Genomic DNA, 12,527 nt, shown 5'->3' with positions numbered 1-12,527 from the left:
TATTTGACCAAAACATTTTTCAGTGGAAGCTAATAAATTCTAGTTTCACATTTTATCAGTTAACACATATGTGAACAATTCACATTTTATCAAATAATCAGTTTTTCAGAAGTTACGAATGTAGGAATCACCGATACTTTTTCAAACAAAAAAACAACGAGAAATTATTTGCGAATAATTAAATAGCGTTTTCCTAAAAACTCTCTAGCCCTAAAAAGGAAAAAAACAAACAGATCTATTATTAGAAATAAACTCGCACTTTTTACGATCAAGATTCTGCAATTCTTGAGCTATATTCGGTGTATATATATATGATGCCAACTGCTCCGGACACGCAAAAATAATTAAAAGAACAGTAAATAACTACAAAGTAAATTTTGCTAATATTTGACTATTTTTCTTGCTTTTTAAAAGGTATAGCATGACATAAGCACTAGTCCTAGTCCTAGTGTTTTGATTTTATTGGGCACCTGGGCCGCGAAGCGTCCCCTATCCCATTCATCTGGAATTTTGGAACAGTTTTGGTTGAGCAATGAGGTAAGCAGGCAATGGAGTTGCTTTTATGAATGTTTCAAGCTCTTTGCTTGAATAACTAAAAAGGAATCAAAAATAAATTGAGCAGCTTGCTCTAAACTGTGTTTGTTTGATTTTGGAGTTGTTCAGAATTGTATCAGCATGAGTAAACGCTATTTTCAGAAAGGTTGATGAAATTATTTGTTTTGATAGTTATGATATGAGGCGTCGGAGGTGAAATGTGCAGCTATTGGTCTGTAGTTTTTATCTTTGATATAATTTTCAAATTTAAAGATTTCATTAAAATTTGCTGTTTTACATTCTATGGCTTTATCGAAAAAATCTGCGTCTAGCTTGTATATATGCTGTGATAGAGTTGGTATTTTGAGGTCTGCATGTATATTGGTATTCCGGATTTACCATCTTGCACAGGTTATTTTTCTAAGGATCTTGTTTTGGCATTGGTTTAATTTCTTCAGTAGATGTTGAGGTAAACATAAGCACTATAAAGTGGTGAATTTTATAAGCCTACGAATTATTTAGAATTAGTGGTTGATAAAAATCTACTAAATTGAATTTATTAAATCGAAAATCACATTTGATAAACTACCACTTTAAAAATTATATTTGCTGTCCTGAGCAAGTTGGCATATCTGGATGTGAAATGTGCAGCTATTGGTCTATATTTCTTGTCTTTACTGAAGTTTTAAAAGTTGAATATTTCGTTAAAATTAGCTGTATTGCATTTTGTAGCTTTGTCAAAGAAAAATAAATAAAAAAAAATCTACATTAAGTCTATATGTGTGCTGCGATGGAGTTGGGAATTTCAGATCTTTCTGGATATTTGTATTCCGGATGAACCATTGTGTTGCAGGTGATTTTTCAAAGGATCTTGTTTTGACATTTAGTTTTTTCATGTAGTATCGCTGTAGTATTGTTGACCAGGCAGGTGAGGCATAGGAAAGTATTGGACGTGTCATTGTATAGAGTAATTTCTTTAATTTTAGAGACTTAGATTATTTTGATTATTAATAAGATAGATCTTAATTTTAGATTATTTTGATTGTGAATTAAAGGTCGTATGACTATTATTGCAGCGTTTGCTTTGTTTATAATGCTTTTGACGTGATCATTCCATGTAAGTTTGCTGTTAGGCCAAGGTAATTTGTAATTATTGATGTTTGATCATTGAACATTCTTGGTTGGCATTGTGGAAATATTTTAAAGCTTCTCTTTTGTACAGTTAGAATTTGTGTTTTTTCGGCTTCAACTGGTGTTTTCCACTTCAAACTCTTATTGCATATATTTGTTCCTGTAACTTCTGAAGGACAAGGTTTGGATTTCTGGTAAACTTTACCGTAAATTGTAAAATAATTTTCGTTTATTTTAAAACCAAATATGGTTGTAACTAGTTTACACCCAAGTGGTGTTGCGAAACACCATTTTGGAGTAGTAAAGCACCATGAATGTTTTCTACGTCACGTGGTTCAAAGTAGAAACCATCTTTTTTTTTGTATTTTGTAGCATTAACATTTATAATTGCAGTGAGATAAAATACACATCAGAGTTAGTAAAGTTACTCGTATTTTTACTATGTAAATTAAGAATCATTAATTTAGAACACATATATACACTGACTTACTCTAAAAATAAACATAGTTTCTAACTCAAACATACAAGTAACACAGGGAGATGAATATTAAGAAGAATTCGGAGTAGGCTTATCAGAATGGAAGTGGATGAATAGAATACATTATAAAATCATTTAATGCAATTAACAGAGAGTTAAAACTTAAAATATAACTATTCAGATTAGGGTGATTCCACGCTATTTGTAGTCTGGCGTGCTTAAATTTTTTTTTCATTAAATTTAATAAATTACATACCAAATTAAAGGTCATTAAATGTATTTTATGAATATTTAATTAGCTTTTTTAAAAAAGTGATGCACTTTCCTTAAATTGCATAAAATGTAAAAAATTGAGTTTAAAAGTCGCGAACATGACGAAGAGAAATTTTTTTTTGTTGCTCTTGCAGCATTTAATATTTATCATTTAACATAATATTTTAAGAGATAGATTGTATTTACATAATTAATGACAGAAAAAATGTTATTTTTACATTTAGTATTTAAATATGGGGTGTTTATGAGATATCATGTTTACTTTTTAATGATTTTTTTTTCAAATTTCATTGAAACAAAGCAATTAAAAGATCTATTTTCTTAAAAAATGGATTTCTTTCAACTATTTGCAGTGTTGTATTATTATGATTTTTAAAAAATTATTATTTTTTTTATTTAATATTTTTATAAAATTTTTAAATTGGTCATGTACGCAACATTACAGACATGACAAGTTGCAAAATACAGTTTCGCTAACTTATATAAACATTTGAGCTTGATAAAAAAATATCTTTCACTGAATTTATATCACACACCATAAAACGTATAAAATTTGCACTGTTGTCATTTATTTTTGTAATGACTAATTACATTGACAAATTACTTCATTTTACACGTGTCTAAATTCTTCCATTTATTAAAAAAAATATATGTATTTTAAATTTAAACAATAATTGCATTTATGGCAACGTGTGTATTTGTTCTGAGTTACGTTAGGAATAATAGCAACAGAACAGTTAATAGAAGATTAATTAGAGTAGAACATAGTTTTAGAATAGAACATTTTTAAAATTATTTAGGTTATGCGCATGTTTATTTGCAGATGTTTTTCGATTAAAATAATTTTTTTCAGAGTTTTGAAAAGAGTTAATCTTTGCTAGTTGATTTGCTTGATTATTCTATAATTAATTCAAGTTAATAAAACTTGAAAGAGATTATAGAATTCTAAACTAAGTTTGTAAAACTATAAAAATTCCTATGCACAGAAATGACTTGACTGAAAGGACAGAAATTGAAAGCTGAAGATCCTTTGAGCGAAGATTTAAATATTGGGAAAACTAAATTTCATGAGCTTCGTCCTAAATACGTTCTTCCATTTAGAGAGAAAGACCAAGAAGTCCGTGTGCTTAAATACTACGGAAAATTAGAAATATTTATTAAAAAATGGATTATTAAATAAAAATTGGATTTTATTAATTAATATAGTTTTAATTACAGATTTTGAAAATTTTAACCGGTTAAAAAATATCCTAACTGTACGGAATATCCTAACTCTACGGTGATCCTTCTACGGAACCCTAAAGCTCAATGGAACACCATTTGGGTATCTTTCTTTCAATGCTTAAGGAAGTTTGCTTGAACATTGACGACTTTTCTCGTGTAAAAACGGTGCGTGATTGAACATTTTGGTTTCGATAAATCAATGAAACATTGTATAGAATTATCTAGTTCCATCTAAGGGATAGAAAAAAAAATACTTTGCAGTGTTATGCAGGCAAAGTAATTTTCTTTACATTGGAAAAATGCTACATACTTTATTATTTCGAATCGATGTTTAACCGTGTGAAGCTAAGCACAGATGGCACTAGTGGTCAAAATTCGTCGTAAGACGACTTCCGGGTCAGATTGATCTTGTAGTGTAAAGGGTTCTTTCAATCTAACTTCCAACGAAACAAATGACATCGGAAGACTCCGCAAGCTTACTATGTGTTAACTGATAAAATGAGAAACTAGAATTTATTAGCTTCCACTGAAAAATATTTTGGTCAAATACTAGTAACTGCTGATCTATTTCCCCCTTTTTCCAAGATATTAAACTTCTGAAAGGTTTTATAAATATATACATACGCATATATTTTAAGTTTTAAACTCATCTCTTTTTACTGAATTTAATCCATAATTAAAATTTCTGCTTATAACTTATAAATTCGTTGAATGCACATTAAGTTTTTTTGTCTTAAGTAGTTTCTATAATTAATTTAAATCTCTTGATTGAATAATTTAATTTTTTATACAGATAACACTAGGCATCTTAATCAAAATATAAGAGCACTATTTTTAATAAAAAATTTGCATTTCTACTGGAAAAGTTTTAAAAATCATGATCCAAGTTTTTCCTTAATTAAAACTAAAGAATCTAATTAAAGTTGAATATTTTAGTATGATGCATAAAATTAAGAAAAACGGGAATTTCGAAATTTATTCCTTCAAACAGAACATCTTAATTAGATGACGTTTTATATTTGGAATCGAATGTAGATTGAAAAAGTTTCTCCAAAAGTACTAATTAAATATTCCCGTGTTCTATGCGATCTAAAATGAATTCTCTGCTTTTTTTATGCTTACATATTAAGCTCCATTTTCTTTCAAGAAAACGTGAATTTTTAATTTCAAGTGCGAATTTAAGTGCACCAGGATTTTAACTAGAGAAATGTCAAAAAAAAATCGTATAACCATTTGTAAAAGGTTTTCTTCTATGTGTTCGAACACTGATTCGATAAATTTCGGACTACTCTTGAAAAACACTTTGGGCTTCGATATCAATTTTTCGCGAAGATTTAATTTTTATGCTTCAAGTCGTAGCAAAATGTATGCACTTCTTTTTCATATTTAACATTTAAATTTAGTTTGAAAAGATTTGAGCGAAGATTATTTTAACATATACATATAAACGCATGCTTCTTTATTTCATGGCATATTCAAAATGTAAAATTGTATGTGCCTATAATTTAATTGCAATTTAGTTATTTCTACTCTACCAGTAAGGGAAAGTAACCCTGGAGAAAAGCACCTGTAAAAGTTTAAATAAATTGGTAGCGAATTAAACTATAAAACTTGTAGGAGAATATTAAGCCTGTTCACACACCGCCTCTTAAGCATAACATAAGCGGAGGGATACACCGGAAGTTTTCTTAATTTCTTCCAATTTTAAAAATCGCAAGATTTTTAAAATTGGAAGAAATTAAGTTCAGAAGAAATTGGAAGAAATTGTTTAAATTCAGTCAGTCATCCATAGAAATGTATGATAATGTTTATGAGAATTAACTAAGTTATTTTACTAAAGAGAAACTACCATGAACGGAAAGTTCTGCATCGAACCAATCTTTGAATAACAAATGCATTTTAAAATTGTAGAGGCAGATAATATGTTTCATAAACTGGTTCAAATTCACACTCAAAACTACAGAATAATTCCATTCAATTATGAAGAGACAACCCAACTCCTTTAGTGGAGTCATGTTCACTGAGATTGTGTGAGTGTAATGCGAATTATGAAACAGATTTATGGAACTAATTAAATATGCATTTCCATGCCTGAAGCACATAGGAAATGCTTGATATGTTCAATAATAATATTCATATATCTGCATGCATAAAAGTAGCGGTTTCTGACTGTGTGTTGCCCTCCTCCCCCCTCTAGAAGTAGGCTAACATTTATCATCACCTTTTTCTTTTTGATTGAAAAACAAAACACACGATATATGGGTGCAAGTGAGCATCAATAAATTTGAATATAAGCTAAATTATATCTGATTTTAATTTAAATTAAAAATGTAAATAATGAAGCAATTTTATCCAGTCACTTTAGAAAATTAAAAAAAAAATGTATATCCTTTTCAATTTTTAAAAATAAAATAGATGTGATATTTGAAGCGAAATAATTGGGTATACTATAGCCTACGTCACAGGTTGTGTTATTCCTACTAAATTTAACCCATGAACGGCATTTTCTGCGAGCCTAACTTCAAGCCACAAATAAACAAACGAAGTGTTTGATCGTTTAAATAGCTGCTCGCCAGATTTTATTGCATTATAAAGAAAAGTAATTGATATTCGATTTTTGATTAATAATTGCTTTATGTGGATAGTAGCATAGAATTTAGCATTGCGTCATGGTAAATGTTATTCCTACTAAGTGGAAGTAGTTGTGTTTTTTTTATATTATACCCAATTGGAACAAAAGTAATTTTTTTGAAATAAATTTTTTTAATGTAATCTGGAAAAATTTAAAACGTTATCCACTAAAATGTGAGTAAAAAAACTGAAAATTTGCGAACTAACTTGTTCATTTTCACCTCTTCAATGACTGCCTTGTGTTCGGTAAATTTCAGTTAAAATGTGAATTTCAGGCACACAGATTTAAGTATTGATCTCCTTTGAAGCAAATGTCCATTCTTACTTCTTTGTTTTGTGAGAAGTTGGAAGACCGAACTAAATCTTCTCTCTACTAAATAGGTTGACGTGACCCAGATGAGAAGTCATTCGCTGGCCTTTTTTTTAAAATAATTATTTTCTTTGGACTGAGATTCGATACGGAGTGCCTGTCTGCGAAGCGGACTCCATCCATGGGTTATGCCTTTGGGCGACTGTAATGTGAGCAGATAATGGCCTGAGAATTGCAGATGCGTTCCTAAGTCCAAACTTACAACAATAGTTACTATCTAATATTGGGTAATATTATGGATCTAACAGGAATTTGGAGTAAGGATTAGGGGTGTCATACTCCCGAGTCGGGGATCACCTTATTGTTCATTTCGCCTTCTCAGAGAGTATGCGCGGTTAAAAGACTGGTATGACATTTACAACAATAATATTAAATTGCCCTCGGTAATCTATATTATATAAAACGCTAATACGTACGTATGTATCAATAAAACCGATGATATTTCTTTTCTCGCGCTGGCAACAGTTTTCATTTTTAATTGATTGGATTCGGCGAGCAAGAGCACGTAGTGAGCATCATATGGCTAATCCATATTATATAAAAAGCTAATACGTTTTAATTGATAGGCTTCGGCGCGCAAGAGCACGTAGTGAGCATCATATGTCTAATCGGGTGAATTCTCACCGAATTATCAAAAAAATTCTCACAAAATTATCTTCATCGAAGCCGATGCTTTACATCCGGCGTTCAGTACTATTTCATATTGTTTTACAACACATGGTTTGAGCCCTCTGGTGGGAAAGACTTTGAAACAAAACTTACAACAGTTACTTTTCTCAACAACTGAAATTTAGAATAGTGTGATTAAAAAAAACATGTGAACTGTCTGCAATTTCAAATTAATATTGAAATGCACATTTTTAGAATTTTCTACAGTGAAAAGTTTTCGGAACTTCAGTGTTCAAAAAAGTATACAAAAGCTAGAAGTTAAGAACTTATCCAATGAGCGAGCAAAGCGATTTAAAATTGGGTCGACTGTTCAACGATGGTTATAACTAGAGCCCGGATTTTGATGATCTAAAAAATCTCAACTAATGCCCTTAAAAAGTGCAAAAAATGCCCTTAAAAATGCAAAAATTGCGCAAAAAATGCCTTAAGAAAAGTAAAAATATTGAATTAAAATATTTTTTGCTCTTTAAAATTATTATGAGTCATTTAAAAGATATAAAGCAATGCAATACTTGTTCTACGCTCATTAAAGTTTGAAAAATATGTTTTATATCCTAAAATAACAAAAAAAGGAAAATATATTGACACCAAAATATTTTTATTTTGTATAGAAGCTTTAATGGATATAGCAACTTCCATCTCATAATATTACTAAATATCAGAATTACATTGGATTATTAAATGTTTTTTGATAATTTGAAATGTAAACGAGCGTCTCTTGTCTGAAAGTAAATTTTCATTCCTGCAGAAGCTTCTTTCAACGTCTACTGATGTTATAGGTGCGTACTTGAAAAAGACGGTCTTACTTACTGACAATTCTTCTTCAATTTGAAAAGATTTTACTTCACCTGTTAATATTCAGTAGATTTTCTTCATTGTTTGGAAGCCAGTGTAATAATGAAAATTGATAAAAAATAATAAAAATTGTAAAAAATTAACAGAAAACTTTAAAAAATGCATTAAAATGCAAAATACGCCCCAAAATTTCAAGAAAAATGCCCTATAAATCTAAAAAAATGCTCTAATAGACAAAAAATGTCCAAAAATGCAAATGTCATCAAAATCCGGGCCTTAGTTATAACATAAAAACAAATTGTAAGGTAATATTATATTATAAAATGGAGAAAATAATACTAATTTTTGAAACCCTTGAAACGAATTGGTTAAATATAAATTTTAGATGTGTGCTCTTTTTACGGGCAAAACGAATGCATAAATTCAAAATTTTAATTAAAATTGCAGATTAAACGCTTCCAGCGTTTCATGAGCTTACATTTTATTTCATCTCGAGAAAGTCATTCTTTAAAGGATAACACTAGTCTACCGTTTGGGATGAAATAGTATTAATTGATTTAACTTATAAAGGATACTCGTAGAATTTTAATTTCAAAATTTAATGTTTACGGATGAGACAAATATTTCAACTTAATCTATTAAGTTTTCAAAAATATAATCTTGTTTAACCTATTTCCTTTTCTATAAAATTTTCCAATCCCTAAACTGTGTATACTAACACCGTCAAGTACTATAGTGTTAATTAACGAAAATAAATATGTACACATCAACGAAAGCTAATTAATTTGATACTCTATCTTTATAATATTCCGCTAAGTTCAGGATTTACTTTTCTAGTTTACAAGAGACAATTTATTATCTCATTTTTGAAGTAATGAGAAAATTAGAAGCTCAATGTTTATTCAAAATATAAAGGGTTTCGGTGCATGAAGAATTATTATTCATTGATGAAGATTGAATATTCATAGATTTTATAACGTCTTTTATATAAATTTTATTTAACGTTAGATAATAGATCCACACGCATTTATCTACACATGATACGCCTTTTACTTTTGCATCGAATTTAAATATATTTTTCATAGAATCTCGATAATATTATGAATGCTTTAACGAATATGATAAGATTTCCTAAGTAAGAATATTCTTAGAAAATGTACTGATTAGAATTAAAGCAAAAAACAAGTTGTTAAAAATACCAATACTCAAAATGTATTGAACTGTAAGAATTCCTGTTTTTTTTCAAATAATTTTCCTTTAACCCTATTAAGTGACATTGTTATACTGGACATGGTTAGAGTAATATTATTATATAATGAGAAATATTATTTTTATTTCAGTCACATTGGCACAGGATTTGTAATAAACATAAACAGAGAAAAATTACAGACTAAATATCATAAATTTACGATTAATGATACTCAGTATTTGCCATACAGATATCGAACCTATCAACATATTTAAATGGAAAAAATAATAAAAATAATGCAGATTTTCATTCATCATTTCAAATTTCACAAAAATATAATTTTTATATGTAATTTCACAAATATGAATTTTAGAATAATATTATATATTGACAAATATTACTTTTATTTCATAGTCATTGACACATGATTTGTAATAAACATATACAGAGAAAAATTACAAACTAAATACAGTACGGAACCCGTTATCCGGAAATCAGAAAACCGGAAAACCAAAAAACCGGAACGAAATTCGATAAATTTTCCCGCCATTTTCAAAAATTTTTTTTTTTCCTCATAGGATTTTTCTTTCTATTTTACTTCATCGTTTTTTCTTCTTTTTAAGATTATTTTCAAAATTTTTTTTTTAGTTGGGTTTAACAATAAAAAAAAACGGCTTTTTGTAGCGATTCAGAAAACCGGAAAAATCAGTTATCCGGAATAGCGATGGTCCCGATCGTTCCGGATAATCGGTTCCTTACTGTATAATAAATTCGCAATTTGTGACACTTCATAAATATTTGTCTCGTAGATTTCGAATGTATCAACATATTTATAGGGTAATAAATAGTGAAAAATAATGCAGATTCACACGCGTATAATTTCAAATTTTACATTTATAACATTATAAGACACAGTTATATTATTTCTCCGAACACGTTGAATTGTTTAAAAGGTTATTATCACTAGTGAAGAATATAAGAGAAATGTTACATTTTTTTTAAAAAATGCTCTAAAGGAACGCGTAATTGTAAAATTTGAATAAAAAATGCAATAAAAAATTCCTCTACATCACTCTTAAATCAAACTGCAGTGAAACTTCTCGGTAGCGACCACTGTCCGTTCCACATTAAAATGGTCGTTGATGGAGGTGGGTCATTCAAAGAGGTTACCTCCATTAACTTCAAAACTGTTATCGAAGGTGCATGATTTTTCGAAAATGACACCGTCATTTTCTTGGTGCATAAATGACACTTCTGTTGGCGCCATGAAAAGGCCGAGCTATGAATTAAACATAGCGTCTATAAACATGATACCAACTAATATAATAATGTGTAAAAACAAATTTACCGATGATAAAGACATTTTTTTCTTAAAATAAACAATTATCATTTTACCACGTTTATATAAACTTGCCTTCGTGTATGTCTGTCCGGGTGGAATTTTGTAATCGATTTTAAACTAACTTCCCGACTAGCTACAAACTTCAAATTTGGCACATAGTTCAGAATTGAATGACAATGCATGAAAATTAAGAGAAAAAAGACATACAAAGTAAAATGAAATTAAAATTTAAAAAAAAAAATATTTTTGAGATTGTCTTTTGTTGTCGATTCCATTATTTCAAATTAGTATTACATGTCAGGTGAAAAATTTTTTACCGTCGGAGTATTTTTATTGGCTGAAAAATCACGTGGTAGGATCCAGTTTTTCCTCATTCATTTCCAGATTGTTTTGGTTGTCATCAGCATAAAACTAATGAAAGTTGTAAAGGTATTGTTTTTCTATAAAGACTTTTGTATCCCTAATTTAAAATGAAAGTTCTATTATTTTAGTAGTGGTCTTGTAGTAGTCTTGACTACTCTTGACTAAGAAAAATAATCTAAATAAAAATATATATTTTTAAAAACCACGTTTTTTGTAGTGAAGAATAATAATTGAAAAGTAATAATTTTTAAAAAATATAAAATAAAAATTAAAAAAATTATAATTTAAAATAAAAAAATTCAAAATAAAAAATAATATCTTTAAAAACCACGTTTTTGTAGGGGTGAATAATAATTAAAAAAAAATTGAAAACCGAAAAACGTGGGGCGCAGGAAATACATAACAGTACATATACACATTTTCTTACTCATACACATGCACAGTCACATATACATCCACATACATATGCATATACACAAACATATTCCACATCCACATTCAGATACAATTACAATTACAGATATACCTGTATATACACATATTCTCAAGAGCACACATACACACACTAATATAACATTACTGTTATGTATTTCATGCGCCCCACGTTTTTCGTTTTTCAAATTTTTTTTTAAATATTATTCTCCACTACGAAAACGTGGTTTTTAAAAATATTATTTTTTATTTTGTTTAAGTTTGCATTTAATTTTATATCATAAAAATGAGTTAGCTTTTAAAGATGAGAAGAGGGTTGTTCATTTGAGATGCTTGTTTTTCCTAAAATAACTCGTTTTTCCTAATTTAACTTCCAACTCTAAATCATTGATAGCATCGTCCTTACTGACTGCAACATGAGGTTGTCGTCCTCAAAGAGAGCTCTCTAAATAAGAGCCCCGCACAAATATTTTGAATACATTTTAATCTACTTGTTAGATTTGTTCAAAATTTTTTGTTTTGATATTTTTTAGTCTTTGCTGATGTTTGCCCGGTGGTTGGGATAGGTTTTAATGGTCTCTTCTAAAGGTTTTCTTTAACACAAAGTCCATGGAAAAAATTCAGTGCCTCCCTAAAAAGTGGTCGTCAATAGAGGTGCTCTTTCCTGGATGTTTCACTGTATAAAACTAGTACAAAGGCCCTACATTGTATCGTTCATTCGGGTAAACGGATCCAAATTGATTTGTATAAAAATGCACAAGAAAAGTAAACAATATTTTTACAATTCTACAAAGATTATTAGTTTGACTCGGTAATTGAATATTAATTGTACGCGGTAGATCCACATTCGGATAAATTTATTTATATGAAAATGCACACTAAATGGATACAGATTTTTACGAATTGTATGAAGATTACATGTACGAATCGATAATTGAAGATTAATTGTTATATCACACACTCGGTAAGAATGCTCCAAAATTATCGGTATGAAAATGCATACTGATTTTCGAGAATTGTATGAAGGTCGGTAATTGAGGAGTAATTGAATTGTAAACATTAAATCACACATTCTGATATCCTATTCCGAAATTCA

The sequence above is a fragment of the Parasteatoda tepidariorum genome, chromosome 4, assembly GCF_982258835.1.
Source record: "Parasteatoda tepidariorum strain Cologne lab strain chromosome 4, Ptep-v5.0, whole genome shotgun sequence".
Classification (NCBI taxonomy): Eukaryota; Metazoa; Arthropoda; class Arachnida; order Araneae; family Theridiidae; genus Parasteatoda; species Parasteatoda tepidariorum.
The sequence above is the reverse complement of the archived record's forward strand: the minus strand, read 5'-3'. Positions refer to the sequence as shown.